This window comes from Amblyraja radiata, chromosome 17 (assembly GCF_010909765.2).
Source record: "Amblyraja radiata isolate CabotCenter1 chromosome 17, sAmbRad1.1.pri, whole genome shotgun sequence".
NCBI lineage: Eukaryota > Metazoa > Chordata > Chondrichthyes > Rajiformes > Rajidae > Amblyraja > Amblyraja radiata.
In genome coordinates, this window is record NC_045972.1 from 43,945,131 (window position 1) to 43,953,914 (window position 8,784).

Consider the following 8,784-nt stretch of genomic DNA (forward strand, 5'->3'; position numbering starts at 1 on the left):
ATTGTGACTTCTACAGTAAAAACTGTGTTTAATGAACTGAGCTGAATTACCTTCAACAGTTACTTGTTCTGTGTACAGGATGTGTAGGAAGGCACTGCGGATGCTGGTTTATTTACCGAAGATAGACACAAAATGCTGGATTAACTCAGCGGGACAGGCAGCATCTATGGAGAACAGGTGGTGGGGGGGGGGGGGATCTTGGTAGATTGTTCTTCATACTCCTCTGAATCTTATGGGATGGATCATTGTGATCTGTGCAATTGAGACAACAATGAGAATAGTAAGATTAAACGAGAACTTACCAGTTTGAAGTTTGATCTGTATTTTATGAGGAGTTACGATGAGGGATTACGTGAAGAACCCGCTCAGTGCGCAGGCGCGGCATACTTCCAAGCAGCGGTGTGGAATCACAGATAGACACAGTTATTTGAAGTAAACATAGTAAAGATAAGGAGACATCAATTTATTAGTTTGATCCATATAATGAGGGTGGGAGCGGAGGGCACGTAATCCCTCATCGTAACTCCTCATAAAATACAGATCAAACCTCAAACTGGTAAGATCTCGTTTAATCTTACTATTTTACTTCGGAGTCACGTGAGTGACTACGTGAAGACTTCAAAGCTCTGTGATTTCAAACCGTGTAACAGTTCATACTTCACTCGCTGCCGAAGTCATTCGAGGGAGGAAGTATGTTATCGTAATCAACCATGAATCTGTTTGTAAAAACAATAATGGTGTTATTAACAACAACAAGACCAATTGCTCCCCCGGGCTTAAATTATATATTTTTTGCAGATTCTTTTTCTGCAAACGATACAGGTTCTGTCAGTGGTTTGTTATAAAAGTTTGGAACATATACTCCCTAGACCACCCTGCAGTAGCCAGGATGTGGTCCATAGGCTCGTCCATCCTCTTAGTTACTGACGTGGAAGCTGTTCTGGTGGAATAAGATTTTATACACGTTAGTATTTACTCCAGCAACTCCCAGTACCTGCTTGAGCCACTAGAGATAGTTTAGCTCGTCACCCGACCATGAGGTTTCCTGTGGCTGACCCATAAGGCTTTTTCCTCTCCCTCGGTATTCCTTATTGTGTCGATCTCTAAGTGGGTCATGACACATAAAACGTGGTTCAGGTGGGTATGCCCGGAATTTCATGACTGGACCTGATGTTCCTGGTCTGTTCTGTTTGGCCAACCCTTGAATGGGCATGTGACACTATCTGGTGTTATAACCATGTTGTCCCATCGCAGTAGATGGGAGAGCTGGCTCTTTGTGTTGATGTAAGGCCACCAGCATGTCCATCTTCAGGGTAGGCTGTTCCAGGGTGAGTGACCTGGCTGGTGATCATCCCCTAAGGTATGTCAGGATTTCACTGACATCCCAATTTGGGTGTACCTATTTCTGGGGAATGGATTGATATACCTCTCCTGTATCTGATCACCAGTGAGCGGTACCCAAGTTGAGTAGGCTAACAGAACATGTCCTTCATTGTGGTGAAGACCTGCCAGGAGCTCCAGTACAGTTTTTTGTTATAGTTGAATGTGTAATTCCTGTTTTGGAAACAGTGTACCATTTCTTGATGCTCCTCAGGTATGTTCCCTAGGATATGCGACGGAATGCTGTCATCAGGTTGATAGTGCTCCTGATCCAAGCACAGCAATGGTCTTCCCAATTCTGCAATTCTTTTAATGACCATGTCGAGGATCACTGGGAACCATGCTTGTGGACTTGGTCCACTGTAATTTGCGTAGTACCCGACTGATGAAGCCGTAGTACCTATTGAAGAGGTAGAAGGAAAGGAAAACATAGAGATTAGGTTCCCCCCACCCCTCAATACGCGGGAATGTCTCCATTGCCGCTGCCTTGAGATTGGTTTCATGTGACGTAAATTAGATGTGACGTAAGTTAGTACTTTAATGACCATGTCGAGGATCACTGGGAACCATGCTTGTGGACTTGGTCCACTGTAATTTGCGTAGTACCCGACTGATGAAGCCGTAGTACCTATTGAAGAGGTAGAAGGAAAGGAAAACATAGAGATTAGGTTCCCCCCACCCCTCAATACGCGGGAATGTCTCCATTGCCGCTGCCTTGAGATTGGTTTCATGTGACGTAAGTTAGTACGTGGTGATTTAATTGGATATAAGGAATCGATATCTGGTGTCCATATTGCTTAGTGATTTCAGCAAATATTTTTGGTTTAAATGTATGTTTACAGTATTTAGCTCACCTGATAGGTGAGTTACTGATGGTCAAACATGTTTGACGACATACGGTTTCCAATTGTTAATAAATTGTCCCCTAATATCGATGTTCTCCGCCCAAGTGGTTTGGTATATGCCACCACTGATGTTGTTATCTTATAAACGAACATGCAAATTTGGTGGATTACTGAGCAAATGCTTCACTAGAATTAAGTAAGTTAATATATAACATGTTTAAGTCAATTCATATTGGCATTAAGTATTACAAGCTCAGTAACACATCAGGACACATAAGATATTACTCAAAACAGGTGGAAGTATACAACCATAATCCTTCCTGCCGATAAATTCCATGATAACACTACAGATTAATCCATTTGCCCCCATATTACAGGTATGGAGATAGTTTTGAACACTAGTATCTCAGCTCATAGGAAAGGTACAAAGTTCAGTAGCTGGTAATGCTGCTATATCCCAATTACTTTGCCACGTAGTTGATTGGTGGTTAATGCACCATGACTGATAGTCTTAATGAATACCAGATAACAACGTTGTGGATGGTCAACGTAAATATCTGGATATATATTTTGTGCACCGTTCCCAGAGGCACTGCAATACTGGGTCGATGCTTGGAGTGGACGGAGCAAGCCCCTATTCCATCTCCCTGTTCCAAAATTCAATTTAATATATGGTCCCTAGATAAGGGACGTATCAGATTATTAAACTGATAAGAACAGATACTACACTTGATCTTAGCCAAAAGGCCGAGAAGCGATGCAGCTAAAGCTGTATCCAAGGATAGTTTGTCGTTAATATATAGACATGCCATGACGGAATGTTTCTAAGTGTCAGGGCTAGTTGATTCTGGATATTCCCCTTGTATTTATTTTTTGGTATATAACTACCAAGAGTGATAGCTTCCTAACCAGGCGTGATTCATCCACCCCTTGTTAGTACAACCCTTAACCTTTATGTGATGGTAGGAACCATACTTATCTGTCTTCATTGTTGTTTTCTTCGGTTTCTGGTTCCTTGTTCTTGTAGGGACGATGTTTGTTGGGGGGTGGCACATTTTCCCCTGGGGCCTGCTCTGGGCCGTGGCCTAAAATGCTACAGGTTTGGCATGCAGGCCCCGAGCTTTCACCAGTACCATGAGGTAGACGCCCCTGGTGGACACGTAGAGGTACTGCTGTCTGGTTTAGTGTGGTGCTCATTCCAGACTCTGCCCTCTTGTGCCGAATAGTTTGAACACTTCGTCCAGTTTTTTAGGACTGGTTTGGTAAGTGCCAGGTAGCAGGATCTGTGCTTATGAGGTCGGCGTTCTCATAGTCCTGTTAATTTCATAGATTGAGGGCAGGTTTGTGAGTTCATTTCAGAAGTTATGAGGTATACCGTTGAACAGTAGGGTCAGGTGTTTTGCCATACTACCCTGCCCTTCTGGAATGAGCAGGAGGACATGATAGCCGACGTCAGGGTACCAAATGCATTTTTAAAATATTTAGGTTAAATGCGCTGCTCAATGTATCCCCCAATAATGGCGGGCACTTTGAGTAAATGCAATTTAGGGGAGGCGTGATAAAACCAACGCCTCATGGCTACCTGTCTTGGAGAGGTTTTTTGGAAAAGACAGGTAGTAAGCTGGCCATCAGTTGAGACTGAAAAGCCATCTCGCTAGTGGTGGAGCCACATAGCGGCCACACCCAGCAGCTCTTCCTGATCCTGTACCTCAAGCATACTCCCGATATTGTTGAGCCAGTGACCCCTCTTCATGACCAGCCCAGCCACTGGTCACCCCAAAGCTAACCACACTAAGGAGGAAGCGATGGGCAGTGCCTAGGCACTGTGGAGGGTATGCCTGAACCCTCCAGCGAGACTGCCCCTCACGTAGCGTGTCTCGCAGGAGCTCCTGCTCCAGGAGCCGCTCCAGCGGCTCAGGCGGCTGTCTCTCTCCCTGCGGGTGGAGAGACGTCCCCTCCGACAAGTCGGAAGCCACCGGCCGGATGCCTCTTCGGATGGCTAGACATCCAGCCCGCAGCTCAGGCACTAGCGGGACTGGCTTCGGCGCGGTGTGGGGATAGCGGAACGCCCGGTTAAATGTTCCTACCGCCTTCTTCTGGAGCTTTTGTGCCTTGTAGTAGCGAGAGCGCCCCTCAAGCAGCACGTCTCGCAGGCACCTGCTCCGTGAACCGCTCCAGCGGCTCAGGCGGCTCTCTCTCCCCCCGTGCGGGTGGAGAGACGTCCCGTCCCAAATCGGGAACACCTGCCGGATGCCTCTTCGGGTGGCTATACATCCAGCCCGCTAGCGGGCTGGGCTCGGCACGGTGTTGGGGAATAGAGGAACACCGGGTCGCTCCTACCGCCTGTTGCTGCCCCCTTCCCCCCGACGGGAAACGTTCCTCCTTGAACGGGGACAGTTTTGTTCCAGAGCCTTTTTCTTTGCCTGTAAAACACAAGCAGAAAAAGGGGCTCCCCTGTAAAAGAAAACCGACCTCAGGATACTCACCTGACGGTCCGTTTCTCTGTTGCGGGAGAGCCTAGCTACCGCTGCCGCTGTTGCACTGCTGGCGTAATGCCGCGCCTGCGCACTGAGCGGGTTCTTCACGTAGTCACTCACGTGACTCCGAAGTAAAATCCATATTTCCACTGCTGCAGGCTGGCTACCTAATTCTTTCTCAGGCGCAGCGGTAAAGTGCAGTGCCAGAGATCCAGGTTCGATCCTGACTATGTGTGCTGTCTGTACGGAGTCTGTACGGTCTCCCCGTGACCGTGTGGGTTTTCTCCAGGGGCTCCGGTTTCCCACCACTTTGCCTTCTAACAATCGAACACTGTCCATCTGCTGAAGATGAAAGGCGGACGATTTGAAAATTTCCAGTTGTCTGGTTTCTCCTGGAATCACTAAAATATTGTTGGAAAGAGAATTGTGGCCAAGAAATAATTTTGATAAACAGGAATTATTTTTTAAAGAGATTAATAAGTGAGAAACTAAGTATGTGTTTTCTTATACATTCACTGAAGTTTTTGAACATTGTTGTGCACCGAATAAATATTTATAACTTCCTAAATATTTAAATATCAGTAACTTCCAACTTATGTCTAGAACTATGTATTTATCTTCCTTGAAAATAAAGTTAGCTGCTGGATTTAGCTTGATAGTGATATTTGTAATTATTTTGGGAGACATTTTGGAATGAATCAGGTAATGTACTGTATGTTTTCTGGTACAGTATTAAAGGAGAATGGTGAGCCTTATTGAATAAATATTGAATATGGTATGAATATTGATTTTTCTAACTTCAAGTAACCCATGCATCCCCCCTCTCTCTCTATCCCTCCCCCACCCAAGCTGTTGTACCAGCTTCAAAGCTGTCTTGTTGAGTCTCATTGTCTGTCTCATTTTCACCTAGGCCAGAGCAAACAATGGCCTGTTCCCTTTATCATCATTACTTTTTGCATATCTTTCATTTATTTGTTCTATATCTCTCCACATCACCATCTATATCTCTCATTTCCCTTTCCCCGGTCTCACTGTCTGAAGAAGGGTCTCCGCCCGAAACGTCACCCGTTCCTTTTCTCCAGAGATTCTGTCTGACCCGATGAGTTAGTCCAGCTCTTTGTGTCTTTCTTCAGTTTAAACCAGCATCTACAGTTCCTTCCTACACATGGCTACAGTGTCACGGTGGCACAGCGGTAGAGTTGCTGCCTTACAGCAAAATGCAGCGCCAGAGACCCGGGTTCGATCCCGACTACGGGCGCTGTCTGTATGGAGTTTGTACGTTTTGCCCGTGACCTGCGTGGGATTTCTCCGAGAGCTTCGGTTTTCTCCCACACTCCAAAGACGTGCAGGTTTGTAGGTTAATTGACTTGATAAAAATGTTAAATTGTCCAAGTTGGCGATATGCAGAGTACTGCCCTGCCGACTACAAAATTCAGAAGATTCAGAAGGTTCAGAAGGTTAGCAGAATGACGCACCTTTGTACTTGTATAACACATATATTCGTTTCTGTTGTATGACATTATTCTGTTTTTTTGCTGGAGTCTATGTTAAAAATGCAGACGGAGATTAAATGGCATCTATTATAAACAAATGCCACAGTGGTGTTGCAATGGTGAGTGCATTTTTATCATTGTAACGTTGCTGGCAAATTTATTTCACTTGCACTTTGTGCGCAATGTGACGAATAAAACTGATTGTTGATTGTTGTTATATGTATGGAAGGAGCTGTGAGGAGGAGTGCCTTTACTTCAGACTTTACTTTAGAGATACAGTGCGGAAACAGGCTCTTCGGCCCACATTGTCTGCGCCGACCAGCGATCACCCCGTATACTAGCACCATCCTACACACTGGGGACAATTTATAATTTTACAAAAGCCAATTAACCTATGAAAAAATAGTTCTTTGGAGTGCGGGAGAAAACCGGAGCACCCGGAGAAAATCCACGCGGTCGCAGGGAGAACATGCAAACTCCACACAGTTAGCACCTGAGGCTAGGATCGAATCTGGGTCTCTGGCGCTGTGAGGCCGTAACTCTACCAGCTGTGCCACTGCACCACCCCATTTAATAAAAAAAAAATATTCAGCTTTGCTGCATTCAATTGATGTATCTTATATTTGAATCCTTTCACAACTATTGGCCAAGATGTTGAACTGATTCTTGATTGTATGTATAAATTATTTGTTGAAATGTTGTAATATAAATCCCACTGGGCTGAGAGTTGTGATTGGGACCTTGTGTAGATGTCGGAGAATAAATTGAAGTACATGTGCTCTCACGATAATTCAGAACAAAGGGAATCCTTGGTGAGGATTATTTTATTAACATTTATTAAACAATGACATTTTTAATTTGGACACAAATTAGACTAAGAAAACAATTTAAATTCTCTGAAAAGCCAGGCAACTACCATGTCTGGTTTGTAAATGGATAGGAAGAAATGGATGAATTCATCTTGTTAATAGAATTGCTGACTCTTTGATATTTAGTTATTGCATTTTTAATCGAAAGGTTGATTATGCACCAGTGTATATTGCCTGCAGTATCGAATATTTCCCTTAATAGAACAGTGATGTCCAGAAACTGGAATGTTTGCGTCGGAAGCATTTTTAAAATTTTTGCCCTGGCACTTTATTTAACACATTTGTGTGCTGAATGTCCATCCAACCACCTAAGTACAGTGACTGGAGCGCAAGCATTGAACTCCTTGTTTTCTGCCTGGCACATGTTGCAGCTATGCAGGACGTTGGTGAGGCCGCATTTAGAGCATTGCGTTCAGTCCTGGGCACCATTTTGTAGGAAAGATGTGTCAAGCTGGAAAGGGTGAGAGAACATTTACGAGGATGTGGCCAGGATTCGAGGGCCTGGGCTACAGGGAGATGTAGAGCAGGCTAGGACTCTATTCCTTGAAGAGCAGGAGGATAAGGGGTGACCTTGTAGAGGTGTATTTTATCAAAAGAGGAATAGATTGGGGAACCGCGAGTCTTTTACCCAGAGTAGGGGAATTGAACACCAAAGAACATTGGTTTAAGGTGAGGAGGGAGAATTAATAAGAACCTGAGGGGTGACTTTTACGCAAAGGGTGGTGGGTGTATGGAACGAACTGCCAGAGGAGGTAGTTGAGGCAGGTAATATTGCAATGTTTAAGAAACATTTAGACAGGTACATGGATAGGACAGGTTTAGAGGGATATGGGCCAATTGCAGGCAGGTGGGACAAGTGTAGATGGGGCATGTTGGTCGGTGTGGGGTGGGTGGGCTGAAGGGCCTGTTTCCGTGCTGTATGCTTCTATGACAAGCTCCCTGTCCAATTTCACTGATACTTAGCAGAATGTCCCGAGTGGATGTGATGGGCATTGGTCTATAAGATAGGTTTCTGTCTCTCTGGTTACAATTGGGCAATGCCCAAATGAAATGGTAATCTAACACCATTTAACAGACATTTGGACAGGTTAAACATGGCGGTACAGTGGCGCAGCAGGTAGAGCTGCTGCCTCACAGCACCAGAGATCCGGGTTTAATCCTGGCCTCAGCTACCATCTGGGTGGAGTTTGCACGTTTTAGTTACGACCGTGTGAGTTTCCTCCCACGTCCCAAAGACGTGTGGGTTTTGCAGGTTGATTGACCACTGCAAATTGTCCCCAATACGTAGCGAGTGGATGTGACAGTGGGATAGAACTAGTGTGAATGGATGGGCAATGGTCAGCGTGGAATGGGTGGGCCGAAGGGCCTGTTTTCATACTGTACTCTGAACCTAACTAAACTAAAGGCACATGAATAGGCAAGGTTTAGAGGGATTTGGACCAAATGCGGGTAGGTGGGACCAGCATGGACACGTAGGGCCGAATAGCCTGTTTCCATCCTAAATGAGGACATGGGATATTGCAGCCACCTCCTGTGTTTGCTGTGCTATCATCTGCCTTTAAGTAATTCTCTACTAGGCTGTTCATTTCATGACTGAAGATTTACACAAAAAGGATTAACAGATGTTTTTACATTGCTGACCTTTCAAGAACCAAAAGATCTATACAAACCTTCTTTTTAAAATGTTCTTTTGTGGAGCCACTGCATGAGTATGAGACCT

General features: G+C 44.9%; 1 non-coding gene across 1 annotated transcript; it reads right to left on the reverse strand.

The window, feature by feature from the left end:
• Positions 1 to 2,792: 2,792 nt before the first annotated feature.
• LOC116983009 lies at positions 2,793 to 2,984 on the reverse strand. The gene has a single exon (XR_004414590.1). It is a non-coding gene; the product is annotated as a U2 spliceosomal RNA (small nuclear RNA).
• Positions 2,985 to 8,784: the final 5,800 nt, after the last annotated feature.